At 50.3% G+C, this 27,456-nt stretch overlaps 1 non-coding gene and 6 pseudogenes across 1 annotated transcript; all 7 read left to right on the top strand.

The window, feature by feature from the left end:
- Positions 1 to 627: 627 nt before the first annotated feature.
- Positions 628 to 779, top strand: LOC142654551 (U2 spliceosomal RNA; annotated as a pseudogene).
- A 3,104-nt stretch (positions 780 to 3,883) lies between these two features.
- Positions 3,884 to 4,071, top strand: LOC142653939 (U2 spliceosomal RNA). The gene has a single exon (XR_012848776.1). It is a non-coding gene; the product is annotated as a U2 spliceosomal RNA (small nuclear RNA).
- A 1,283-nt stretch (positions 4,072 to 5,354) lies between these two features.
- LOC142654714 (U2 spliceosomal RNA) lies at positions 5,355 to 5,424 on the top strand (annotated as a pseudogene).
- A 12,077-nt stretch (positions 5,425 to 17,501) lies between these two features.
- LOC142653761 (U2 spliceosomal RNA) lies at positions 17,502 to 17,676 on the top strand (annotated as a pseudogene).
- A 1,283-nt stretch (positions 17,677 to 18,959) lies between these two features.
- On the top strand, positions 18,960 to 19,025 carry LOC142654620 (U2 spliceosomal RNA; annotated as a pseudogene).
- Positions 19,026 to 19,787: 762 nt separating this feature from the next.
- LOC142654086 (U2 spliceosomal RNA) lies at positions 19,788 to 19,966 on the top strand (annotated as a pseudogene).
- A 6,186-nt stretch (positions 19,967 to 26,152) lies between these two features.
- Positions 26,153 to 26,370, top strand: LOC142654294 (U2 spliceosomal RNA; annotated as a pseudogene).
- The last annotated feature ends 1,086 nt before the right edge of the window (positions 26,371 to 27,456 follow it).

Below are 27,456 nucleotides of genomic sequence, written 5' to 3'. Positions count from 1 at the left end.
CTTGTCTCCCTCTTGTGGCCTCCTGGAGGCAAATAAATGTGCAAAAAAAAGACAGCCTGGCGGCCGGCTGTTGCAGTGTTGCCCTCTCAGGCAACACTGAGTGACTGACTGAGCCTCACCGTCTTATATAAAGTTCAGACGGAACTTTGCACGTGTCATAGTGGAGCCCTCAGGATTCCAGAGCCAGCTTTCTGACATCATAATGGGGCCTGCCTCAGAGATAAAAGCCTGGGCCCAGGCAGTGTTGTTCAGTGCTGCTCAGCAGGCAGCACAGGACTGGATTAAAGCTGATACAAGGTGTGAAGGAACAAGGGGTGGCTGTGGGCATGCACTTGCTGCCGCTGCCAGTGTTTATCTGCATGGCAGGAGGGCATTTGGGCGTTGCCAGGAAGGCGTTTTTATGTAGATTCCTCCTCTTTCAGCACTGCATTGTGGTGCAAGCAAAAGAAGCAAATCCTGTGTAGCTTCCTCTCCGGCCTTTATTCACCTCCCTCCCGCTTAGTAGCTGTAAATGTGTGTGAGCCTGCAGGGCCCCATGGAATTGCCTAGGAGTAGGCTGAATCAATCGCTGCAAGGGGTGAACAGCAGTATGGGACAGGCTCGGGCAAGGCAAGGGCCGCTCGGGTTATCGCTTCTCGGCCTTTTGGCTAAGATCAAGTGTAGTATCTGTTCTTGTCAGTTCCAAACTGCTTATCGAGATGGTAACCGAAGCATCCTTGCAGGACGTTGTGGGCTCCATGGGGATCGGCTCTGTGAACTATTCATGGAGCCGACCCGATGGCTCACTTCGTTCTCGGATTGACTTTGTGTTCACCTCCCGGGCAGTCAAGCAGCATGGGCACTCCATGGTCCCCTGCTTCTTCTCTGACCACAGGGCCATTCTCTTCCAGGGTGCCATCGGCCACGGTTTTCCTCCCGGCCCTGGCTCCTGGAAGCTGAATTGTGCCCTGCTGGAAAGAGAAGAGGTACTGGCGGAACTTAGAGACGCCTATATTGTTTGGAGGAATGATAAAGTTTTCTTTGACAAAACCTGTGACTGGTGGGAATATGTTAAAGTTGAATTTCGTTGTTTCTTTCAGGCAAAAAGTCGTCAACAGGCGTGTGAGAGGAAGAGAGACTTCAGAGAGATGCAGCGTCAGCTGCGATCCCTGCAAGACCTCCTTCAATGCGGCTGGGACGTCAGGAAGGAGCTGGAGGAAGCCAAAAAGGGCCTGAAAAGGCACTTTGAGGAGGAATCCAAGCGAATTGTCTTTCGTTCCAAGGTGGAGAACCTGGAGAAGGGTGAGAAATGTAACTCGTTCTTTTTCAGGAAACTCCATGCCGGCCACACGCCCCTGAAGGAACTCCGAGATGAGACCGGAAACATGCATTCTGGGAAGAAGGAGGTGATGGGAGTCGTCACAGACTACTACCGAAGCCTCTACTCCCGGAAAACCACTGACCCCGAAGCCGCCGATAAATTCCTGTCAGGTATCACTAATCATCTTGATCCTGCAGGTACGGAGGCTATGGACGTACCCCTGACGGTGGAGGAACTGCTCTCTGCCGCTAAATCCTTCAGACCCGGCAGGACCCCGGGCAGTGATGGTCTCCCAGCAGAGCTCTATGTAGCGCTGGGGGACTTGATCTGTCCGGACCTGCTGGAGCTCTATGAGGAGATGGTGGTGGAGGGTAGAATGCCACCGTCCTTGAGAGAAGGCATGATCACGATCTTGTATAAGCGGAAGGGGGAGAGATGTGACCTGAAAAACTGGCGTCCCATCTCTCTCCTGAACGTGGACTACAAGATCCTCGCCAAAGTATTGACCAACAGACTGAAGGTTGTCATCGGACGGATCATCGGATCGGACCAAACCTGCGGCATTCCTGGCCGTAGGGTGGCCGACAGTCTTGCCCTGGTGAGGGACACGGTGCATTACATGCAAAGCCGCCGTACACACGCGGCCCTGGTCAGTCTGGACCAGGAGAAGGCTTTTGACCGGGTCTCTCACGAATTCATGGGTAAGGCTCTGCGTAGGCTGCGGCTTGGCAGGTTGTTCTGTTTGTATGTTAACCTGATGTATTGCGACATTTACAGCTCGGTGCTGGTGAACGGCTGGAAGACTGACCCCTTTCCTGTATCGTCGGGGGTTAGACAAGGCTGTCCTCTTTCACCTCTCCTTTTTGTTTGTGTTATAGAGCTCTTCGCAGAGGCTATCCGGCAGAATGGAGAGATCAGAGGGATCACCGCACCAGGTCCAGGACACTTCGAGGTCAAATGCTCGCTGTACATGGACGACGTGACCGTCTTCTGCGCTGACCAGAGTTCGGTGACTGCACTCGTCCAGACCTGTGAGGAGTTCGGACGCGCTTCAGGGGCAAAAGTCAACTGCGGGAAGTCGGAAGCCATGCTCTTCGGAAAGTGGTACCTGCCTTCTCCTGCCTCCTTCCCGTTTACTATCAAGCCGGACTTCATCAAAATTCTGGGAGTCTGGTTCGGTAAGGAAGGTGCAGCCCTAAAGTCGTGGGAAGAACGCTTGGCCAAAGTCAACCAAAGGATCGGACTGTGGAGCCTCAGACAACTCACTATTGAGGGCAAAGCAATGGTCCTGCGTAACGAAGTCTTGCCTGTGCTACAATACACTGCACAGGCATGGCCCCCTCTTGCAACGGTCTCGAGGGCCATTACCAGGACTGTGTTTCGCTTCATCTGGGGCTCGAAAATGGACAGAGTAAAGCGGACTGTTATGTACAAGGAGCCCCGCAAAGGTGGGAAGGGTATACCCGACATTCCCACTCTGCTGCGGATCGCTTTTGTATGTGACTGTGTTCGTAGGACTCTGAGGACAGCAAACGGCTCTGCGGGCAAGGCCATGTCCCGCTACTTCCTCCTTCCCCTCTGGCGAGGTTTTGGCTGGGACAAGTGGGACAGCTCCTTCCCTTACAACTGGCACGCTCCCTGGTTCTACGGAGATGTCGTCCGGTTCGTGAGGGAGCATCAACTGGAGGGTCTTAAGCCCGACTTGTGGAAACCTAAGACGATCCACAAGCACATCAGAGCAAAGGACTCACTGGAGTCTGTTCCAGGGCTTCATGCCGACACGTTGGAGACTGTTTGGACTAACGTGTCATCTGGCAGGTTGACCAACGGGCACAAGGACATTTCATGGATGGCCATCCAGGGAGGACTGCCTCTTAGGTCATTCATGCATGCCCGCAACCTGTGCAAGACCCGGTACTGCCCCAGGTGCCCCTTCACGGAGGAAACATCTTTGCACATTTTCTGGCAGTGCCCCTTTGCACAGGGTCTGTTGAAAGCCTTGGAACATGAACTCAAGGACTCAGTACCCAGGAACAGACTGTCGTACCGCTCGGTACTTTATGGACTATTTCCTGGGAATACCACGGATGGAGCAATCCAGGAAGCCTGGCGCCTTATGAACTGCTTTAAGGACGCTATATGGTTTGCCAGGAACCGTCTGATTTTGCGGAGAGAGAGTGTGTCCGTCCAGGACTGCCGCAGGCTGATCCACAGCCTGCTCAGAGACTATTCCACCTGGGACAGCCCGGACGTCGATGAGGAAGAGGACTGATACTCCCCTTCCCCCCACTCTCCCTTCTTGTGTGTTGTCTTTCAATAAAGCTTCGGGCCTGTGATTTCCCCTTCCCTATCCCCTCCTACCCACTCCCCTATCCCATCACTTGTCTGTAATGCTTTGTTGTTTGGCTTTAGTGAATGCAAGAATGTTAGTGTAGCATGTGGTGTAATGTATAGCATAGGCTAGCCTGTACTGTGTATTATACTGTCATGTTATGTTTGACGACTGTTATTATTTATTATTTGCTGCTTCATGGCTTGCGCTGCGTCGCAGTAATGTTTGTATGATGACGATTGATTGTCAATAAAGCATTTTTCAATCAAAAAAAAAAAAAAAAAAATCTGTTCTTATCAGTTTAATATCTGATACGTCCCCTATCTGGGGACCATATATTAAATGGATTTTTAGAACAGGGAGATGGAAATAGAGCTTGCTCTGTCCACTCCACGCATTGACCTGGTATTGCAGTATTTCCAGGACCGGTGCACCCTTCCCTTATGTGTTGACTAAAATCAGATTCCAAAAGTGCTATTTGTGTTTGCTATTGTTTTTGTCTTTCTGATGGGATCTCCCCTTTTAATCCCATTATTTCAACACCTGTTGGACAATGCATTTGTACAGTCATGTGTGATAATGAGCTAATTTATTAAATGCAATTAATTAATACATTGCCACCTCTTGTTGTGTGTGTGTGTGTGTGTGTCTTCTGTGTTTCTGTGTTTCCGGCATTTCACATTGGAACAGCTCATTCACCTTCCTTGTCTTCTCTCCGCCCTCCCTTTTAGGTAGGTTAAAGAGCTGCACCTGAGCCAGCCACTGATTGATTGATTGATGCAGCACCACAGTCAAATAGTGGAGTGGAGTAGGGGGAACAGCAAACAGCCATTAAAGCAGCCCGCCCGCCACAATGGACCTACCTGTGTACACTAGATGGATGTGATGGAATGTACTGTCGTCCCTACATTTCCAAGAAGAAGTAAGAATTGCAGTTGCAACAAACCCTTGCTTGCCTACAAAGAGAGCAGCAATTTGGATTTGTTACTATGTTACCTAGAAGAATAACAAACTGTGCAAGGATGGAGGTTGTAGGAGCAAGGAGAACAAGTTGTCTGTAAAGTTGGTGGATGCCTATTTTCCATTTTGCAGTCCCTTGTCTCCCTCTTGTGGCCTCCTGGAGGCAAATAAATGTGCAAAAAAAAGACAGCCTGGCGGCCGGCTGTTGCAGTGTTGCCCTCTCAGGCAACACTGAGTGACTGACTGAGCCTCACCGTCTTATATAAAGTTCAGACGGAACTTTGCACGTGTCATAGTGGAGCCCTCAGGATTCCAGAGCCAGCTTTCTGACATCATAATGGGGCCTGCCTCAGAGATAAAAGCCTGGGCCCAGGCAGTGTTGTTCAGTGCTGCTCAGCAGGCAGCACAGGACTGGATTAAAGCTGATACAAGGTGTGAAGGAACAAGGGGTGGCTGTGGGCATGCACTTGCTGCCGCTGCCAGTGTTTATCTGCATGGCAGGAGGGCATTTGGGCGTTGCCAGGAAGGCGTTTTTATGTAGATTCCTCCTCTTTCAGCACTGCATTGTGGTGCAAGCAAAAGAAGCAAATCCTGTGTAGCTTCCTCTCCGGCCTTTATTCACCTCCCTCCCGCTTAGTAGCTGTAAATGTGTGTGAGCCTGCAGGGCCCCATGGAATTGCCTAGGAGTAGGCTGAATCAATCGCTGCAAGGGGTGAACAGCAGTATGGGACAGGCTCGGGCAAGGCAAGGGCCGCTCGGGTTATCGCTTCTCGGCCTTTTGGCTAAGATCAAGTGTAGTACCTGCTCAAGCTGAGGTTAGTAATCATCCCTGCCGGTGGTACGTGGGCCATCGTAGGGGGATGACAGAACGCCGAGGTGAGGGCAGGGAACCACAACGGTCATCGCTCTGGTGTACGCATTTGGTTTAAAGGTACCATTTGTAGGTGACCAGGCGACCGCCGGATCGAGGTCATTAGGCCGGGTAGTTTGGAAGCCCGAGTTGCTATGTGCCCCAGGGCTGGTGACCCTGGGGTGCCCTAACTCACTGGGGGTGGGATCCCACTGAGTGAAGGCACACTTGCACGCACTCTCTTTCACGCTATATGAGCACACACCTTTATTCTCCCGGCCTTCTGGCTGGGAGATGAGGAATTTTTTTATACCTGGCGGATGTCCAGGCTGTATCACAGCGCACATCCACTTATTTAATTTTGTTTTTCACTGTGTGTTTGTCACGTTTGTCACAAGGATTTTGGGATGCGGTGCCCTTTTGGGACCCTCCTGAGGTCTAGGGGGAAAATGTGTGGCCTTCTGGTTCCTTTTTCCCCTGCAACCCGGCCTCCCTTCTTCGGAGGGGAGGTGCAACTAGGATGCAGGCTCCTAGGTGGACACTGGGGTGGCAGCCCAGGTAGAAGCCTAGGAGTGTGTTTGGGTCTCCCTAAGCTTCGGCGAGGGGGGACCATCGATCCTTGATCCTCTAGGCCTATGGTTTGGAGGGTCAGGGAATGGTTATGCGGGGCCTCTCTCTTTTAAGAGAAGGGCTGCGATAGACCGCATCCTTGTGCACTTTTTGTGTGGCACCTCTGCACTTTTTATGCACTTGGGTGATAGAAAGCACGACTCGGGCTTTCAATAAAAAAAAAAATCTGTTCTTATCAGTCCTTGTAAGGATAGATAGCTCGGAGAACCACTGGGGGCTATAAACACTAGCTTAGCGATCCAAGAGCGTTCCAGACGAAGCCGGCGACGAACTGCGGAGAAGAACCACCGAAGACGAAGATCCAGAAGGGAGAAGCCGCCATCGGGGAAGAAGCTCCGGGAGATCGCTGCCGGGAAGAAGGAGAACTGCGACAGAGACCTTCGGAGAAGAGCCGCTGCTGAAGGGGATCTTTGAAGAAGCTCGGCCGCAGAAGAAGCTCGACGAGGAACCGCTGCGGAAGAAATTTCGTGGAAGAACCTCGGCCAGCAAGGAGAAGATTTGCATAGCTCCGCCCCCTTCGGGAAAGAGCTATCGAAGATCCTCCCCAAGCGACAGGAACAGCTGGAAGAAGCCATGGCCTCAACCAGCAACCCTGCCACCCAGAAGAAGAAGGCTGATGGACCAGGTGAGCCGGCCCAGGCCAGGACATCTCCTCCTGAAGCCTCCTCAAGCGAACAGGCCACCAGGAAGCCGAACCAGGCTGCTCCAACCCTGGAGCCCTGGATGAAGCAGACGGTGGCCCTGAAGCTGAAGGAGGTGGACGGGAGAGTGCCGGACATGACGGAAGAAGTGTTCTGCCAGAAGATGCTCCTGGACCAGGGCTTCGCTAAGCCGGAGACCATCAGCATCCAGGCCTTCATGACCGGGATGTTCTTCGTGACCTTCGCTTCGATCAACATCTGCAGAAGGTACTGGGAGATGGTGAAAGCGGCGAGGCCTGAATCCCCTTTCTCTCGCTTTGTGGGCAACTGCCCTGTCCAAAGAGAGGAAAGGCGGGTGACGGTCTCAATGCGGAACCCACACACCCCCGGCAAAGACATCACCACGCTCCTGAAGCGGTTCTGCACAGTGGTGAGGGAACCCACCCACATCCTGAACGGACTCGGCTTCTGGACTGGCAAGTGGTCGGTAATCGTCCGACTGAACAAGGATTCGAGCGCGGAAGACGGCCTCCAGCACCTGCCCCAGTCATTCTCGCTGGGCAACTCCTACGGCCTCATCTATTACCCGGACATGCCGCAGATCTGCAGGAGATGCAGCAAGAAGGGTCATTCGGTGAAGGACTGCAAGGAGGACGCCTGCAAGAACTGCCGGGTAACAGGACACGAGACCAAAGACTGCCCGAAACGGACAATGTGCAACCTCTGCGGACAAGCAGCCCACTCTTACAAGGACTGCCCGAAGAGGGATCGATCCTGGGCAACTGTAGCAGCAAAAGCTCCAGCCAGAGGGAACCCCGCCCCAGCCAGAGCTCCAGCGGCACAGAAGACCGGGAAAAAGAAGGATGGTAAGAAGACGACAGTCCCTCCCCCCCCTCTCCCGGCCCTCCCTCGCCCTACCCTTCCCACCCTCCCTCGCCCGGCCCTCCCCACCCCCCGTCCCCAACCCCTGTCACCCCCACTGAGGCTCTCACCTTCTCCTACCCACCCATCTCAGTGGTCCTGTCACCTGCACCTCTCCCAACCCAGCCTCCCTTCTCCCCAGCTCCAGCAGCACTAACATCTTCCCCTCCAGCTGCTGGAGTCCTCTCCCTGGAGGATTTTCCCCCTCTTGTCTCCTCAGGTGCCATCCAGAGGAAGAGAAAGGTGAGGGACAGCCCAGCTGCTGAGTCCTCAAAGCGACAAGTCGTAGAAATCTGCGAAGATTCCCTTGCGCAGCAGGAGGAAATGGAGCAGATGGTGGAGGAACTCGTGTCTGAACCTGAGGTCATCGACTTCACAACAGACATCCAGGTGGCTACAATCCTGGAACAATTTTTGTCAGAGGGCCTGCTGGATCTTTCGGACCCGCCAGGAGAGGAGGATCCGCCCGACCGGACTGGTAACTAAGGTGTATCGTTTGCACTAACCTTCTTTATTCTCCCCCATGGCTGCTAAACTTAACATCTTTAGCCTCAATGTGAGGAGTGTTAGAGATAGGACTAGATGTCAGATGGTGCTAACTTTTCTTTCCAAGCAGTCGAGTGATGTATTTATGCTGCAGGAATGTACTCTCCCCTCTTCCAGGTCATACCATCATCTGGCCAGGCAGTGGACCCATGGCCCGTCCTACTGGTCTGGTGGGGGCGACTGTAAGTCTGCAGGGGTTGCCATCCTGATTAGGGGAAGCGTATTTACTGTTGACTCTGTCCAGGAGCTCGCCTGCGGCCGCTTGTTGGTCGTAGACGGTTCCTGGGCAGGAGAGCCGATTAGGCTCATCAACGTGTACGCTCCCCCTATGAAGGCTGAGCGCCTGGAACTATTCCAGACCCTGCGGACCCAGCTCGCCACCACTAGGGCAGTGGTGATGGCCGGGGACTTCAACTGCCCCATCGAAGAGGATGGACGAAGTTCCGGCACTTCAATCAAACTGGATGTCAGTTCCAAACTGCTTATCGAGATGGTAACCGAAGCATCCTTGCAGGACGTTGTGGGCTCCATGGGGATCGGCTCTGTGAACTATTCATGGAGCCGACCCGATGGCTCACTTCGTTCTCGGATTGACTTTGTGTTCACCTCCCGGGCAGTCAAGCAGCATGGGCACTCCATGGTCCCCTGCTTCTTCTCTGACCACAGGGCCATTCTCTTCCAGGGTGCCATCGGCCACGGTTTTCCTCCCGGCCCTGGCTCCTGGAAGCTGAATTGTGCCCTGCTGGAAAGAGAAGAGGTACTGGCGGAACTTAGAGACGCCTATATTGTTTGGAGGAATGATAAAGTTTTCTTTGACAAAACCTGTGACTGGTGGGAATATGTTAAAGTTGAATTTCGTTGTTTCTTTCAGGCAAAAAGTCGTCAACAGGCGTGTGAGAGGAAGAGAGACTTCAGAGAGATGCAGCGTCAGCTGCGATCCCTGCAAGACCTCCTTCAATGCGGCTGGGACGTCAGGAAGGAGCTGGAGGAAGCCAAAAAGGGCCTGAAAAGGCACTTTGAGGAGGAATCCAAGCGAATTGTCTTTCGTTCCAAGGTGGAGAACCTGGAGAAGGGTGAGAAATGTAACTCGTTCTTTTTCAGGAAACTCCATGCCGGCCACACGCCCCTGAAGGAACTTCGAGATGAGACCGGAAACATGCATTCTGGGAAGAAGGAGGTGATGGGAGTCGTCACAGACTACTACCGAAGCCTCTACTCCCGGAAAACCACTGACCCCGAAGCCGCCGATAAATTCCTGTCAGGTATCACTAATCATCTTGATCCTGCAGGTACGGAGGCTATGGATGTACCCCTGACGGTGGAGGAACTGCTCTCTGCCGCTAAATCCTTCAGACCCGGCAGGACCCCGGGCAGTGATGGTCTCCCAGCAGAGCTCTATGTAGCGCTGGGGGACTTGATCTGTCCGGACCTGCTGGAGCTCTATGAGGAGATGGTGGTGGAGGGTAGAATGCCACCGTCCTTGAGAGAAGGCATGATCACGATCTTGTATAAGCGGAAGGGGGAGAGATGTGACCTGAAAAACTGGCGTCCCATCTCTCTCCTGAACGTGGACTACAAGATCCTCGCCAAAGTATTGGCCAACAGACTGAAGGTTGTCATCGGACAGATCATCGGATCGGACCAAACCTGCGGCATTCCTGGCCGTAGGGTGGCCGACAGTCTTGCCCTGGTGAGGGACACGGTGCATTACATGCAAAGCCGCCGTACACACGCGGCCCTGGTCAGTCTGGATCAGGAGAAGGCTTTTGACCGGGTCTCTCACGAATTCATGGGTAAGGCTCTGCGTAGGCTGCGGCTTGGCAGGTTGTTCTGTTTGTATGTTAACCTGATGTATTGCGACATTTACAGCTCGGTGCTGGTGAACGGCTGGAAGACTGACCCCTTTCCTGTATCGTCGGGGGTTAGACAAGGCTGTCCTCTTTCACCTCTCCTTTTTGTTTGTGTTATAGAGCTCTTCGCAGAGGCTATCCGGCAGAATGGAGAGATCAGAGGGATCACCGCACCAGGTCCAGGACACTTCGAGGTCAAATGCTCACTGTACATGGACGATGTGACCGTCTTCTGCGCTGACCAGAGTTCGGTGACTGCACTCGTCCAGACCTGCGAGGAGTTCGGACGCGCTTCAGGGGCAAAAGTCAACTGCGGGAAGTCGGAAGCCATGCTCTTCGGAAAGTGGTACCTGCCTTCTCCTGCCTCCTTCCCGTTTACTATCAAGCCGGACTTCATCAAAATTCTGGGAGTCTGGTTCGGTAAGGAAGGTGCAGCCCTAAAGTCGTGGGAAGAACGCTTGGCCAAAGTCAACCAAAGGATCGGACTGTGGAGCCTCAGACAACTCACTATTGAGGGCAAAGCAATGGTCCTGCGTAACGAAGTCTTGCCTGTGCTACAATACACTGCACAGGCATGGCCCCCTCTTGCCACCGTCTCGAGGGCCATTACCAGGACTGTGTTTCGCTTCATCTGGGGCTCGAAAATGGACAGAGTAAAGCGGACTGTTATGTACAAGGAGCCCCGCAAAGGTGGGAAGGGTATACCCGACATTCCCACTCTGCTGCGGATCGCTTTTGTATGTGACTGTGTTCGTAGGACTCTGAGGACAGCAAACGGCTCTGCGGGCAAGGCCATGTCCCGCTACTTCCTCCTTCCCCTCTGGCGAGGTTTTGGCTGGGACAAGTGGGACAGCTCCTTCCCTTACAACTGGCACGCTCCCTGGTTCTACGGAGATGTCGTCCGGTTTGTGAGGGAGCATCAACTGGAGGGTCTTAAGCCCGACTTGTGGAAACCTAAGACGATCCACAAGCACATCAGAGCAAAGGACCCACTGGAGTCTGTTCCAGGGCTTCATGCCGACACGTTGGAGACTGTTTGGACTAACGTGTCATCTGGCAGGTTGACCAACGGGCACAAGGACATTTCATGGATGGCCATCCAGGGAGGACTGCCTCTTAGGTCATTCATGCATGCCCGCAACCTGTGCAAGACCCGGTACTGCCCCAGGTGCCCCTTCACGGAGGAAACATCTTTGCACATTTTCTGGCAGTGCCCCTTTGCACAGGGTCTGTTGAAAGCCTTGGAACATGAACTCAAGGACGCAGTACCCAGGAACAGACTGTCGTACCGCTCGGTACTTTATGGACTATTTCCTGGGAATACCACGGATGGAGCAATCCAGGAAGCCTGGCGCCTTATGAACTGCTTTAAGGACGCTATATGGTTTGCCAGGAACCGTCTGATTTTGCGGAGAGAGAGTGTGTCCGTCCAGGACTGCCGCAGGCTGATCCACAGCCTGCTCAGAGACTATTCCACCTGGGACAGCCCGGACGTCGATGAGGAAGAGGACTGATACTCCCCTTCCCCCCACTCTCCCTTCTTGTGTGTTGTCTTTCAATAAAGCTTCGGGCCTGTGATTTCCCCCTTCCCTATCCCCTCCTACCCACTCCCCTATCCCATCACTTGTCTGTAATGCTTTGTTGTTTGGCGTTAGTGAATGCAAGAATGTTAGTGTAGCATGTGGTGTAATGTATAGCATAGGCTAGCCTGTACTGTGTATTATACTGTCATGTTATGTTTGACGACTGTTATTATTTATTATTTACTGCTTCATGGCTTGCGCTGCGTCGCAGTAATGTTTGTATGATGACGATTGATTGTCAATAAAGCAATTTTCAATCAAAAAATCTGTTCTTATCAGTCCTTGTAAGGATAGATAGCTCGGAGAACCACTGGGGGCTATAAACACTAGCTTAGCGATCCAAGAGCGTTCCAGACGAAGCCGGCGACGAACTGCGGAGAAGAACCAGCGAAGACGACGATCCAGAAGGGAGAAGCCGCCATCGGGGAAGAAGCTCCGGGAGATCGCTGCCGGGAAGAAGAAGGAGAACTGCGACAGAGACCTTCGGAGAAGAGCCGCTGCTGAAGGGGATCTTTGAAGAAGCTCGGCCGCAGAAGAAGCTCGACGAGGAACCGCTGCGGAAGAAATTTCGTGGAAGAACCTCGGCCAGCAAGGAGAAGATTTGCATAGCTCCGCCCCCTTCGGGAAAGAGCTATCGAAGATCCTCCCCAAGCGACAGGAACAGCTGGAAGAAGCCATGGCCTCAACCAGCAACCCTGCCACCCAGAAGAAGAAGGCTGATGGACCAGGTGAGCCGGCCCAGGCCAGGACATCTCCTCCTGAAGCCTCCTCAAGCCAACAGGCCACCAGGAAGCCGAACCAGGCTGCTCCAACCCTGGAGCCCTGGATGAAGCAGACGGTGGCCCTGAAGCTGAAGGAGGTGGACGGGAGAGTGCCGGACATGACGGAAGAAGTGTTCTGCCAGAAGATGCTCCTGGACCAGGGCTTCGCTAAGCCGGAGACCATCAGCATCCAGGCCTTCATGACCGGGATGTTCTTCGTGACCTTCGCTTCGATCAACATCTGCAGAAGGTACTGGGAGATGGTGAAAGCGGCGAGGCCTGAATCCCCTTTCTCTCGCTTTGTGGGCAACTGCCCTGTCCAAAGAGAGGAAAGGCGGGTGACGGTCTCAATGCGGAACCCACACACCCCCGGCAAAGACATCACCACGCTCCTGAAGCGGTTCTGCACAGTGGTGAGGGAACCCACCCACATCCTGAACGGACTCGGCTTCTGGACTGGCAAGTGGTCGGTAATCGTCCGACTGAACAAGGATTCCAGCGCGGAAGACGGCCTCCAACACCTGCCCCAGTCATTCTCGCTGGGCAACTCCTACGGCCTCATCTACTACCCGGACATGCCGCAGATCTGCAGGAGATGCAGCAAGAAGGGTCATTCGGTGAAGGACTGCAAGGAGGACGCCTGCAAGAACTGCCGGGTAACAGGACACGAGACCAAAGACTGCCCGAAACGGACAATGTGCAACCTCTGCGGACAAGCAGCCCACTCCTACAAGGACTGCCCGAAGAGGGATCGATCCTGGGCAACTGTAGTGGCGAAAGCTCCGGCCAGAGGGAACCCCGCCCCAGCCAGAGCTCCAGCGGCGCAGAAGACCGGGAATAAGAAGGATGGTAAGAAGACGACAGTCCCTCCCCCCCGTCTCCCGGCCCTCCCTCGCCCTACCCTTCCCACCCTCCCTCGCCCGGCCCTCCCCACCCCCCCGTCCCCAACCCCTGTCACCCCCACTGAGGCTCTCACCTTCTCCTACCCACCCATCTCAGTGGTCCTGTCACCTGCACCTCTCCCAACCCAGCCTCCCTTCTCCCCAGCTCCAGCAGCACTAACATCTTCCCCTCCAGCTGCTGGAGTCCTCTCCCTGGAGGATTTTCCCCCTCTTGTCTCCTCAGGTGCCATCCAGAGGAAGAGAAAGGTGAGGGACAGCCCAGCTGCTGAGTCCTCAAAGCGACAAGTCGTGGAAATCTGCGAAGATTCCCTTGCGCAGCAGGAGGAAATGGAGCAGATGGTGGAGGAACTCGTGTCTGAACCTGAGGTCATCGACTTCACAACAGACATCCAGGTGGCTACAATCCTGGAACAATTTTTGTCAGAGGGCCTGCTGGATCTTTCGGACCCGCCAGGAGAGGAGGATCCGCCCGACCGGACTGGTAACTAAGGTGTATCGTTTGCACTAACCTTCTTTATTCTCCCCCATGGCTGCTAAACTTAACATCTTTAGCCTCAATGTGAGGAGTGTTAGAGATAGGACTAGATGTCAGATGGTGCTAACTTTTCTTTCCAAGCAGTCGAGTGATGTATTTATGCTGCAGGAATGTACTCTCCCCTCTTCCAGGTCATACCATCATCTGGCCAGGCAGTGGACCCATGGCCCGTCCTACTGGTCTGGTGGGGGCGACTGTAAGTCTGCAGGGGTTGCCATCCTGATTAGGGGAAGCGTATTTACTGTTGACTCTGTCCAGGAGCTCGCCTGCGGCCGCTTGTTGGTCGTAGACGGTTCCTGGGCAGGAGAGCCGATTAGGCTCATCAACGTGTACGCTCCCCCTATGAAGGCTGAGCGCCTGGAACTATTCCAGACCCTGCGGACCCAGCTCGCCACCACTAGGGCAGTGGTGATGGCCGGGGACTTCAACTGCCCCATCGAAGAGGATGGACGAAGTTCCGGCACTTCAATCAAACTGGATGTCAGTTCCAAACTGCTTATCGAGATGGTAACCGAAGCATCCTTGCAGGACGTTGTGGGCTCCATGGGGATTGGCTCTGTGAACTATTCATGGAGCCGACCCGATGGCTCACTTCGTTCTCGGATTGACTTTGTGTTCACCTCCCGGGCAGTCAAGCAGCATGGGCACTCCATGGTCCCCTGCTTCTTCTCTGACCACAGGGCCATTCTCTTCCAGGGTGCCATCGGCCACGGTTTTCCTCCCGGCCCTGGCTCCTGGAAGCTGAATTGTGCCCTGCTGGAAAGAGAGGAGGTACTGGCGGAACTTAGAGACGCCTATATTGTTTGGAGGAATGATAAAGTTTTCTTTGACAAAACCTGTGACTGGTGGGAATATGTTAAAGTTGAATTTCGTTGTTTCTTTCAGGCAAAAAGTCGTCAACAGGCGTGTGAGAGGAAGAGAGACTTCAGAGAGATGCAGCGTCAGCTGCGATCCCTGCAAGACCTCCTTCAATGCGGCTGGGACGTCAGGAAGGAGCTGGAGGAAGCCAAAAAGGGCCTGAAAAGGCACTTTGAGGAGGAATCCAAGCGAATTGTCTTTCGTTCCAAGGTGGAGAACCTGGAGAAGGGTGAGAAATGTAACTCGTTCTTTTTCAGGAAACTCCATGCCGGCCACACGCCCCTGAAGGAACTTCGAGATGAGACCGGAAACATGCATTCTGGGAAGAAGGAGGTGATGGGAGTCGTCACAGACTACTACCGAAGCCTCTACTCCCGGAAAACCACTGACCCCGAAGCCGCCGATAAATTCCTGTCAGGTATCACTAATCATCTTGATCCTGCAGGTACGGAGGCTATGGATGTACCCCTGACGGTGGAGGAACTGCTCTCTGCCGCTAAATCCTTCAGACCCGGCAGGACCCCGGGCAGTGATGGTCTCCCAGCAGAGCTCTATGTAGCGCTGGGGGACTTGATCAGTCCGGACCTGCTGGAGCTCTATGAGGAGATGGTGGTGGAGGGTAGAATGCCACCGTCCTTGAGAGAAGGCATGATCACGATCTTGTATAAGCGGAAGGGGGAGAGATGTGACCTGAAAAACTGGCGTCCCATCTCTCTCCTGAACGTGGACTACAAGATCCTCGCCAAAGTATTGGCCAACAGACTGAAGGTTGTCATCGGACAGATCATCGGATCGGACCAAACCTGCGGCATTCCTGGCCGTAGGGTGGCCGACAGTCTTGCCCTGGTGAGGGACACGGTGCATTACATGCAAAGCCGCCGTACACACGCGGCCCTGGTCAGTCTGGATCAGGAGAAGGCTTTTGACCGGGTCTCTCACGAATTCATGGGTAAGGCTCTGCGTAGGCTGCGGCTTGGCAGGTTGTTCTGTTTGTATGTTAACCTGATGTATTGCGACATTTACAGCTCGGTGCTGGTGAACGGCTGGAAGACTGACCCCTTTCCTGTATCGTCGGGGGTTAGACAAGGCTGTCCTCTTTCACCTCTCCTTTTTGTTTGTGTTATAGAGCTCTTCGCAGAGGCTATCCGGCAGAATGGAGAGATCAGAGGGATCACCGCACCAGGTCCAGGACACTTCGAGGTCAAATGCTCGCTGTACATGGACGACGTGACCGTCTTCTGCGCTGACCAGAGTTCGGTGACTGCACTCGTCCAGACCTGTGAGGAGTTCGGACGCGCTTCAGGGGCAAAAGTCAACTGCGGGAAGTCGGAAGCCATGCTCTTCGGAAAGTGGTACCTGCCTTCTCCTGCCTCCTTCCCGTTTACTATCAAGCCGGACTTCATCAAAATTCTGGGAGTCTGGTTCGGTAAGGAAGGTGCAGCCCTAAAGTCGTGGGAAGAACGCTTGGCCAAAGTCAACCAAAGGATCGGACTGTGGAGCCTCAGACAACTCACTATTGAGGGCAAAGCAATGGTCCTGCGTAACGAAGTCTTGCCTGTGCTACAATACACTGCACAGGCATGGCCCCCTCTTGCCACCGTCTCGAGGGCCATTACCAGGACTGTGTTTCGCTTCATCTGGGGCTCGAAAATGGACAGAGTAAAGCGGACTGTTATGTACAAGGAGCCCCGCAAAGGTGGGAAGGGTATACCCGACATTCCCACTCTGCTGCGGATCGCTTTTGTATGTGACTGTGTTCGTAGGACTCTGAGGACAGCAAACGGCTCTGCGGGCAAGGCCATGTCCCGCTACTTCCTCCTTCCCCTCTGGCGAGGTTTTGGCTGGGACAAGTGGGACAGCTCCTTCCCTTACAACTGGCACGCTCCCTGGTTCTACGGAGATGTCGTCCGGTTCGTGAGGGAGCATCAACTGGAGGGTCTTAAGCCCGACTTGTGGAAACCTAAGACGATCCACAAGCACATCAGAGCAAAGGACTCACTGGAGTCTGTTCCAGGGCTTCATGCCGACACGTTGGAGACTGTTTGGACTAACGTGTCATCTGGCAGGTTGACCAACGGGCACAAGGACATTTCATGGATGGCCATCCAGGGAGGACTGCCTCTTAGGTCATTCATGCATGCCCGCAACCTGTGCAAGACCCGGTACTGCCCCAGGTGCCCCTTCACGGAGGAAACATCTTTGCACATTTTCTGGCAGTGCCCCTTTGCACAGGGTCTGTTGAAAGCCTTGGAACATGAACTGAAGGACTCAGTACCCAGGAACAGACTGTCGTACCGCTCGGTACTTTATGGACTATTTCCTGGGAATACCACGGATGGAGCAATCCAGGAAGCCTGGCGCCTTATGAACTGCTTTAAGGACGCTATATGGTTTGCCAGGAACCGTCTGATTTTGCGGAGAGAGAGTGTGTCCGTCCAGGACTGCCGCAGGCTGATCCACAGCCTGCTCAGAGACTATTCCACCTGGGACAGCCCGGACGTCGATGAGGAAGAGGACTGATACTCCCCTTCCCCCCACTCTCCCTTCTTGTGTGTTGTCTTTCAATAAAGCTTCGGGCCTGTGATTTCCCCCTTCCCTATCCCCTCCTACCCACTCCCCTATCCCATCACTTGTCTGTAATGCTTTGTTGTTTGGCTTTAGTGAATGCAAGAATGTTAGTGTAGCATGTGGTGTAATGTATAGCATAGGCTAGCCTGTACTGTGTATTATACTGTCATGTTATGTTTGACGACTGTTATTATTTATTATTTGCTGCTTCATGGCTTGCGCTGCGTCGCAGTAATGTTTGTATGATGACGATTGATTGTCAATAAAGCATTTTTCAATCAAAAAATCTGTTCTTATCAGTTTAATATCTGATACGTCCCCTATCTGGGGACCATATATTAAATGGATTTTTAGAACAGGGAGATGGAAATAGAGCTTGCTCTGTCCACTCCACGCATTGACCTGGTATTGCAGTATTTCCAGGACCGGTGCACCCTTCCCTTATGTGTTGACTAAAATCAGATTCCAAAAGTGCTATTTGTGTTTGCTATTGTTTTTGTCTTTCTGATGGGATCTCCCCTTTTAATCCCATTATTTCAACACCTGTTGGACAATGCATTTGTACAGTCATGTGTGATAATGAGCTAATTTATTAAATGCAATTAATTAATACATTGCCACCTCTTGTTGTGTGTGTGTGTGTGTGTGTCTTCTGTGTTTCTGTGTTTCCGGCATTTCACATTGGAACAGCTCATTCACCTTCCTTGTCTTCTCTCCGCCCTCCCTTTTAGGTAGGTTAAAGAGCTGCACCTGAGCCAGCCACTGATTGATTGATTGATGCAGCACCACAGTCAAATAGTGGAGTGGAGTAGGGGGAACAGCAAACAGCCATTAAAGCAGCCCGCCCGCCACAATGGACCTACCTGTGTACACTAGATGGATGTGATGGAATGTACTGTCGTCCCTACATTTCCAAGAAGAAGTAAGAATTGCAGTTGCAACAAACCCTTGCTTGCCTACAAAGAGAGCAGCAATTTGGATTTGTTACTATGTTACCTAGAAGAATAACAAACTGTGCAAGGATGGAGGTTGTAGGAGCAAGGAGAACAAGTTGTCTGTAAAGTTGGTGGATGCCTATTTTCCATTTTGCAGTCCCTTGTCTCCCTCTTGTGGCCTCCTGGAGGCAAATAAATGTGCAAAAAAAAGACAGCCTGGCGGCCGGCTGTTGCAGTGTTGCCCTCTCAGGCAACACTGAGTGACTGACTGAGCCTCACCGTCTTATATAAAGTTCAGACGGAACTTTGCACGTGTCATAGTGGAGCCCTCAGGATTCCAGAGCCAGCTTTCTGACATCATAATGGGGCCTGCCTCAGAGATAAAAGCCTGGGCCCAGGCAGTGTTGTTCAGTGCTGCTCAGCAGGCAGCACAGGACTGGATTAAAGCTGATACAAGGTGTGAAGGAACAAGGGGTGGCTGTGGGCATGCACTTGCTGCCGCTGCCAGTGTTTATCTGCATGGCAGGAGGGCATTTGGGCGTTGCCAGGAAGGCGTTTTTATGTAGATTCCTCCTCTTTCAGCACTGCATTGTGGTGCAAGCAAAAGAAGCAAATCCTGTGTAGCTTCCTCTCCGGCCTTTATTCACCTCCCTCCCGCTTAGTAGCTGTAAATGTGTGTGAGCCTGCAGGGCCCCATGGAATTGCCTAGGAGTAGGCTGAATCAATCGCTGCAAGGGGTGAACAGCAGTATGGGACAGGCTCGGGCAAGGCAAGGGCCGCTCGGGTTATCGCTTCTCGGCCTTTTGGCTAAGATCAAGTGTAGTACCTGCTCAAGCTGAGATTAGTAATCATCCCTGCCGGTGGTACGTGGGCCATCGTAGGGGGATGACAGAACGCCGAGGTGAGGGCAGGGAACCACAACGGTCATCGCTCTGGTGTACGCATTTGGTTTAAAGGTACCATTTGTAGGTGACCAGGCGACCGCCGGATCGAGGTCATTAGGCCGGGTAGTTTGGAAGCCCGAGTTGCTATGTGCCCCAGGGCTGGTGACCCTGGGGTGCCCTAACTCACTGGGGGTGGGATCCCACTGAGTGAAGGCACACTTGCACGCACTCTCTTTCACGCTATATGAGCACACACCTTTATTCTCCCGGCCTTCTGGCTGGGAGATGTCCAGGCTGTATCACAGCGCACATCCACTTATTTAATTTTGTTTTTCACTGTGTGTTTGTCACGTTTGTCACAAGGATTTTGGGATGCGGTGCCCTTTTGGGACCCTCCTGAGGTCTAGGGGGAAAATGTGTGGCCTTCTGGTTCCTTTTTCCCCTGCAACCCGGCCTCCCTTCTTCGGAGGGGAGGTGCAACTAGGATGCAGGCTCCTAGGTGGACACTGGGGTGGCAGCCCAGGTAGAAGCCTAGGAGTGTGTTTGGGTCTCCCTAAGCTTCGGCGAGGGGGGACCATCGATCCTTGATCCTCTAGGCCTATGGTTTGGAGGGTCAGGGAATGGTTATGCGGGGCCTCTCTCTTTTAAGAGAAGGGCTGCGATAGACCGCATCCTTGTGCACTTTTTGTGTGGCACCTCTGCACTTTTTATGCACTTGGGTGATAGAAAGCACGACTCGGGCTTTCAATAAAAAAAATCTGTTCTTATCAGTTTAATATCTGATACGTCCCCTATCTGGGGACCATATATTAAATGGATTTTTAGAACAGGGAGATGGAAATAGAGCTTGCTCTGTCCACTCCACGCATTGACCTGGTATTGCAGTATTTCCAGGACCGGTGCACCCTTCCCTTATGTGTTGACTAAAATCAGATTCCAAAAGTGCTATTTGTGTTTGCTATTGTTTTTGTCTTTCTGATGGGATCTCCCCTTTTAATCCCATTATTTCAACACCTGTTGGACAATGCATTTGTACAGTCATGTGTGATAATGAGCTAATTTATTAAATGCAATTAATTAATACATTGCCACCTCTTGTTGTGTGTGTGTGTGTGTGTGTCTTCTGTGTTTCTGTGTTTCCGGCATTTCACATTGGAACAGCTCATTCACCTTCCTTGTCTTCTCTCCGCCCTCCCTTTTAGGTAGGTTAAAGAGCTGCACCTGAGCCAGCCACTGATTGATTGATTGATGCAGCACCACAGTCAAATAGTGGAGTGGAGTAGGGGGAACAGCAAACAGCCATTAAAGCAGCCCGCCCGCCACAATGGACCTACCTGTGTACACTAGATGGATGTGATGGAATGTACTGTCGTCCCTACATTTCCAAGAAGAAGTAAGAATTGCAGTTGCAACAAACCCTTGCTTGCCTACAAAGAGAGCAGCAATTTGGATTTGTTACTATGTTACCTAGAAGAATAACAAACTGTGCAAGGATGGAGGTTGTAGGAGCAAGGAGAACAAGTTGTCTGTAAAGTTGGTGGATGCCTATTTTCCATTTTGCAGTCCCTTGTCTCCCTCTTGTGGCCTCCTGGAGGCAAATAAATGTGCAAAAAAAAGACAGCCTGGCGGCCGGCTGTTGCAGTGTTGCCCTCTCAGGCAACACTGAGTGACTGACTGAGCCTCACCGTCTTATATAAAGTTCAGACGGAACTTTGCACGTGTCATAGTGGAGCCCTCAGGATTCCAGAGCCAGCTTTCTGACATCATAATGGGGCCTGCCTCAGAGATAAAAGCCTGGGCCCAGGCAGTGTTGTTCAGTGCTGCTCAGCAGGCAGCACAGGACTGGATTAAAGCTGATACAAGGTGTGAAGGAACAAGGGGTGGCTGTGGGCATGCACTTGCTGCCGCTGCCAGTGTTTATCTGCATGGCAGGAGGGCATTTGGGCGTTGCCAGGAAGGCGTTTTTATGTAGATTCCTCCTCTTTCAGCACTGCATTGTGGTGCAAGCAAAAGAAGCAAATCCTGTGTAGCTTCCTCTCCGGCCTTTATTCACCTCCCTCCCGCTTAGTAGCTGTAAATGTGTGTGAGCCTGCAGGGCCCCATGGAATTGCCTAGGAGTAGGCTGAATCAATCGCTGCAAGGGGTGAACAGCAGTATGGGACAGGCTCGGGCAAGGCAAGGGCCGCTCGGGTTATCGCTTCTCGGCCTTTTGGCTAAGATCAGAGTTTATTGCTCTGGTCTTGGTCAGGGGGTGCGGGTTTTCCCTTGGGAGGAACCAGAGTGGTGATCGTTCTGTGATCGTGGATCGGCAGGTATAGTCAGCATGGATGCAGCAAGGACAACACCGGTGGAGAGAACCATACGAATTAAGGTAGACCCAAGTGATTCTGGTAAGAACACCGTTGAATTTGTTGGAAGGAAGCTGGTGGTCGACATGGCAGGTATCCCTCTTTATAAATTATTCTGCGTGCAAGAAAACAGAAAGCAAGGATTGTATGATGTGTCCTTTCAAGAAGAAAATGACTGTTTAAATTTCTATGAAGCCTTAAAAGTGAATGCTAACTGTGAGGTTTTGAAAAATGTCTCTTTTGTGCCTCTATTTGCTATGGGAGAGAGGGTACTATTTGTACATGTCTTCAACCCATTTACCCAGCTGGACTTAATCAAGAACTTTTTGAGTTTATATTGCACCAGTGTGAAAGGGGGAACCAAAATGACCAGCTCATTGAAAGTGTTCAATGGAACTTATAAATTTTTCGTCCAGTTTAAGCTGGACCCGGATTGTATTGGTGGAGTTAAGAGCCCTCCATTGTCCTTTTCCATTGCTGGCTATAGAGGATATTTGTATTATCAAAATATGCCAAAATTTTGTCGGTTCTGTCACCAGTTTGGTCACACTAAGGAGTGCTGCCCTGGGGTGAAGGTGTGCAGGAATTGTAAGCTGGCTGGACATGAGGCAGGTGCATGTACGGAACCCCGATCGTGTGATTTGTGTGGTGAAGTGGGGCACCTGTATAGAGATTGCCCAGTGGGCAAGAAGAGAAAGGAGAAAGAGGAAAAGGAAAGAGAGGCACAGAGACAGAAGAATATCCAGAAGCAAGAGGAAGCCAATGAGAGGTTAAGGATAGAAAGGGAGGTGGAGGAGCAAAGGCAGAAAGAAATCCTTGATGCAATATTGGCTGAGGCTGAGCGAGATAGCACGCAGGTGCAGGCAATTGAGGAAACTTTCATTGAGGACATGCCAAGCCCTGTGGTAGAAGAATCTCAGAGGATATCAGAATGGTCTTCCTCTGGAGTGTTGAGTCCAGTGAGAGAAGTGGAGATGTCTTTTCGCCCACAGAGAGTGGGGAACTTTCCAAAAAAACAGAGAATTGAAGTGGTGGAGACGCAAAGTGTGGAGACGGCGAACGCCTTTCAGGCATTGTTTGAGCCGAACATGGAGTATGAGACTAGTGAAGAAAACTCTCCCGGGCCTTTAACCCGGAAAGTTTGAGGGTTCTGCTTTGTGTTTTTTCACCTTTTTCTGCCTAGGGCAGTTATAAAATGTCGTTTAAAATTTTGTCTTCCAATGTCCGGGTGTTTAAAAACCGGGCCAGGAGAGCAGCCATTTTGGAGGAATTGTCTTTCAGTGGAGCAGATTTAATTTGTGTGCAGGAGTGTGGGATAGAGTATATAGTTAAGCAGGAGGAGTGGGGTTTTGGTGCAGCAATATGGTCATGTTCTAGTCACAATAGAAATGATGGTGTGGGGGTTTTGGTTAGGAGTAGCAGGGTGGAGGTTTGTAGCTACACAGTGATTGAGGAGGGGCGGTGCCTGTTAGTGGTTATAAAAGTATGTGGTGTGAATGTGCGTGTAATTAATGTGTATGCGTCTGCAAAAAAGGAAGAGAGAGTGGAGTTGTTTGAGAGAATTAAACTGTTTTTGCCAGGTAGGGAACATATTGTGTGGGTGGGGGATTTTAACTGTGATACTAGAGGGGATTTGGATGTGTCTGGGAATGTGCTAAAGTCTGTACTCACTGATTTTGGATTGAGGGATGTAGTGCACCTGTGTGGTGTTAACCCTATAGTAGATACTTATTATGCGGATAGTGGGAGACACAGCAGTAGAATTGATATGATTTTTGTTTCTAAGGGGGTGATGGGTAAGGGATATATGCAAATGAAGGTAGGATATTCTGATCACGAGTGCATTAAGTGTGAGTTGGTCTGGGATGAGGATTGTGGGAGTGGGAGGGGTTTATGGAAATTGAATGTGAGTTTGTTGGATGATGAGAGTGTTTGTGGAAAATATGTGGATACATATAGGTTTTGGTGTGAGAAAAAAGGTGATTTTGTGGATATAATAACATGGTGGGATTGGGTTAAAGAAAGAACACGTGTGTTTTTTAGAAAGGTTGGTTATAGGAAAGCTGTGGAGAGGAGGAAGAGGTATGAATGTTATAATATAAGGTTGAATTTTCTCCAGAAGGTTAAAAAGAGAGGTTGGAGTGTGGATGAGGAGATTGATTGTGTGAAAAATGAGATGAGGGAATGGTTGTTAGAAAAAGGTAGAAAGATTATGTATCAGTCAAAATTAGATAAATTGGAAAAGGGGGAAAAATGTTCTAGGTATTTTTTCAAAAAAGTAGTGGGGAAAAAGGAGGATTTGGTGAGAGTTTATGATAAAAATGGAAGGGTGGTGAAAGGAAAAGCAGTGTTTTCTGTGGTTGAAAGTTTTTATAAAGAATTGTATGCAGTGAAAGAGATTGATAGGGACTTGGAGGCTGAAGTGGTGAGTATGATTGAAAATAGGGTGGAAGTAATTGAATATGCAAATTTGATGAGAAACATTGAGGAGGATGAAGTAAAGAGAGTGTTGGATAGTATGGCTGTGAATAAGACCCCAGGGGATGATGGGTTACCGATGGAATTTTACATAAAAATGTGGGATGTGATTAAGGATGATATGGTGCAAGTTTATAAATTTATGTGGGAGAATGGTAGGATGGTTGAAAGTATGAAAAGTGGGGTGGTGGTTTTGATTTATAAGAAAGGGGATGTGAATGATGTTAAAAATTGGAGGCCGATTACTTTGTTGAATGTGGACTATAAGGTGTTTGCTAAGCTGATTGCAAATAGGATGAGAGATGTGATTGGTCAGGTGGTTGGGGAGGAGCAAGTGTGTGGAGTGCCGGGGAGGAGGATTAGTGAGAATTTGTGTTTGCTGAGAGATGTGATATGGGATAGCATGGAGAGGAAACAAGTATTGAATGTTCTGTCAATTGATTTTGAAAAGGCTTTTGATCGTTTGGCGCATGATTTTTTATTTAGAGTTTTGGTAAGAATGGGTTTTCCTAGTGACTTTGTGAATGTTGTAAGAGTGTTGTATAAGAATGTGTATAGTAAGATTCTCATTAATGGATGGGTTGGTGGTGAGATAAGTGTGGGTTCCGGTGTGAGGCAGGGGTGTCCCCTGTCTCCGATTGCCTTTATTTGTGCGATTGAGCCTTTATTACAGATGTTTCGGAAGGATAAATGTATGAGAGGTGTGAAGATTCCTGGTTGTGGTGGGAAAGAAGTAAAAGTATTAGCATACATGGATGATGTGTGTGTGATTTGTGAATCCGATGCTGCGGTAAGGCGTGCAAAATTGTTAGTTGCTTTGTTCTGTGGGGCATCTGCATTTAGAGTAAATTGGGATAAGAGTGAATGTAAGAGGTTTGGGAACATTGGGAGGAGAGAAGATTTAGGTGTAAAATGTGTGGAAGGAGCGATTCAGATTTTGGGGGTGAAATTTGATGAAAAATTGGATGGGAATGAAAGTTGGGAGGATGTTGGTAAAAAAATTATTAAGAAAATGAATTTCTGGCGTTTGAGAGAATTGTCTTTTGCTGGGAAGATTCTGGTGATTAAAAGTGTGATTTTACCAATTTTGTTGTATGTTGCTTTTGTCTTTCCGCCAGGGTCTATGATGCTGAGAAGATTGAATAGAGTGCTGATGGTATTTTTTTGGGGTTCTAAGATGGAGAGAGTGAAGAGAGAGACTGTGAGGAAAAGTGTAAAGAATGGGGGAATGGGGTTTCCTAATATTGAGGTATATTTGGGAGTGAATAGTGTGTTTGCAGTAAGAAGGATGATGGGAGGTGATTGGAAATTTGCATGTATGGTAAGATATCTGAGTGGGAGTGTGTTATGCAGATTAGGATGGATAGGGAGAGATTTAAGAGTGCCGTATGCACTTATATGTCCAAAGTGGTATCTGTATGTGGAAAAGTTTTTGAAAAGCTATGAGTTGTTGAGGAAGGGTGATGTGTTGAGAAATAAAAAAGAGATGTTGAGATGTATTGAAGGAAAAGAAGTGCAGTGTCCTATAAATATGGTGAGAAGGGTGAATGTAGGGAGAGTATGGAAGAGTTTGGAAACGGATGGGATAACAAATAGACAGAAAGAGATTGTATGGCAAAGTATGCATGGAGCGTTGCCTGTGAGAGAGTTTCAAAGAAATCGTGGGATTGGGAGGAGTGAAGCATGTCCAAGAGTGGGGTGTGGAGGGTGTGAAAGTATTTTACATTTATTCTGGAATTGTGATGTGGCTCAGGAAGTGTGGAAGGGTGTGAGTCCTTTGTGTAAAGAGGTGGTTGGGGTTAAAAAACTGACGTTTGAGGTAATAATGTTTGGGTTGGGAATGTTAGATAGGAAAAAACAGAGGGTGTGGTGTATTATGTTAGCAATCATTAAAGAAGTTTTGTGGGATGTAAGGAATTTGTATGTCTTTAGAAGAAAGGAAGTGACGGTAGAAGGGTGTTTGAGGATGATTTTGGATAGAATGTATGTGGTATATTTGTCGGACAAGAAAAGGTTTGGGGAAGCAGATGCAGAGGGTATTTGGAAATTTTTGAAGTGGAGGTATGTAGTTAAAGTATAAATGGTGGGTGGAGTGAAGGGTTTAGACTAAGGTGATGGGATTGTATGCCTTTTTTGTTTAATTGTAAATGTAAATAAATATGTTTAAAAAAAGAAAAATCATTGACCCGATGATGAGCTTAAAGAAACGCACTAAATACAGAGTGTAAGTTTGGTGAAAGTGTTTGAGGTGCAAAAAATATAATGAACTTATATTTTTACCTCTGAGGGTTAAAAAAAAAAAAAAAAAAAAAAAAAAAAAAAAAAAAAAAAAAAATCTGTTCTTATCAGTTTAATATCTGATACGTCCCCTATCTGGGGACCATATATTAAATGGATTTTTAGAACAGGGAGATGGAAATAGAGCTTGCTCTGTCCACTCCACGCATTGACCTGGTATTGCAGTATTTCCAGGACCGGTGCACCCTTCCCTTATGTGTTGACTAAAATCAGATTCCAAAAGTGCTATTTGTGTTTGCTATTGTTTTTGTCTTTCTGATGGGATCTCCCCTTTTAATCCCATTATTTCAACACCTGTTGGACAATGCATTTGTACAGTCATGTGTGATAATGAGCTAATTTATTAAATGCAATTAATTAATACATTGCCACCTCTTGTTGTGTGTGTGTGTGTGTGTGTGTGTCTTCTGTGTTTCTGTGTTTCCGGCATTTCACATTGGAACAGCTCATTCACCTTCCTTGTCTTCTCTCCGCCCTCCCTTTTAGGTAGGTTAAAGAGCTGCACCTGAGCCAGCCACTGATTGATTGATTGATGCAGCACCACAGTCAAATAGTGGAGTGGAGTAGGGGGAACAGCAAACAGCCATTAAAGCAGCCCGCCCGCCACAATGGACCTACCTGTGTACACTAGATGGATGTGATGGAATGTACTGTCGTCCCTACATTTCCAAGAAGAAGTAAGAATTGCAGTTGCAACAAACCCTTGCTTGCCTACAAAGAGAGCAGCAATTTGGATTTGTTACTATGTTACCTAGAAGAATAACAAACTGTGCAAGGATGGAGGTTGTAGGAGCAAGGAGAACAAGTTGTCTGTAAAGTTGGTGGATGCCTATTTTCCATTTTGCAGTCCCTTGTCTCCCTCTTGTGGCCTCCTGGAGGCAAATAAATGTGCAAAAAAAAGACAGCCTGGCGGCCGGCTGTTGCAGTGTTGCCCTCTCAGGCAACACTGAGTGACTGACTGAGCCTCACCGTCTTATATAAAGTTCAGACGGAACTTTGCACGTGTCATAGTGGAGCCCTCAGGATTCCAGAGCCAGCTTTCTGACATCATAATGGGGCCTGCCTCAGAGATAAAAGCCTGGGCCCAGGCAGTGTTGTTCAGTGCTGCTCAGCAGGCAGCACAGGACTGGATTAAAGCTGATACAAGGTGTGAAGGAACAAGGGGTGGCTGTGGGCATGCACTTGCTGCCGCTGCCAGTGTTTATCTGCATGGCAGGAGGGCATTTGGGCGTTGCCAGGAAGGCGTTTTTATGTAGATTCCTCCTCTTTCAGCACT

This window comes from Rhinoderma darwinii, chromosome 5, assembly GCF_050947455.1.
Source record: "Rhinoderma darwinii isolate aRhiDar2 chromosome 5, aRhiDar2.hap1, whole genome shotgun sequence".
Lineage (NCBI taxonomy): Eukaryota > Metazoa > Chordata > Amphibia > Anura > Rhinodermatidae > Rhinoderma > Rhinoderma darwinii.
Note: the sequence above shows the minus strand (reverse complement) of the source record. Positions and strands in the feature narration are given on the sequence as shown.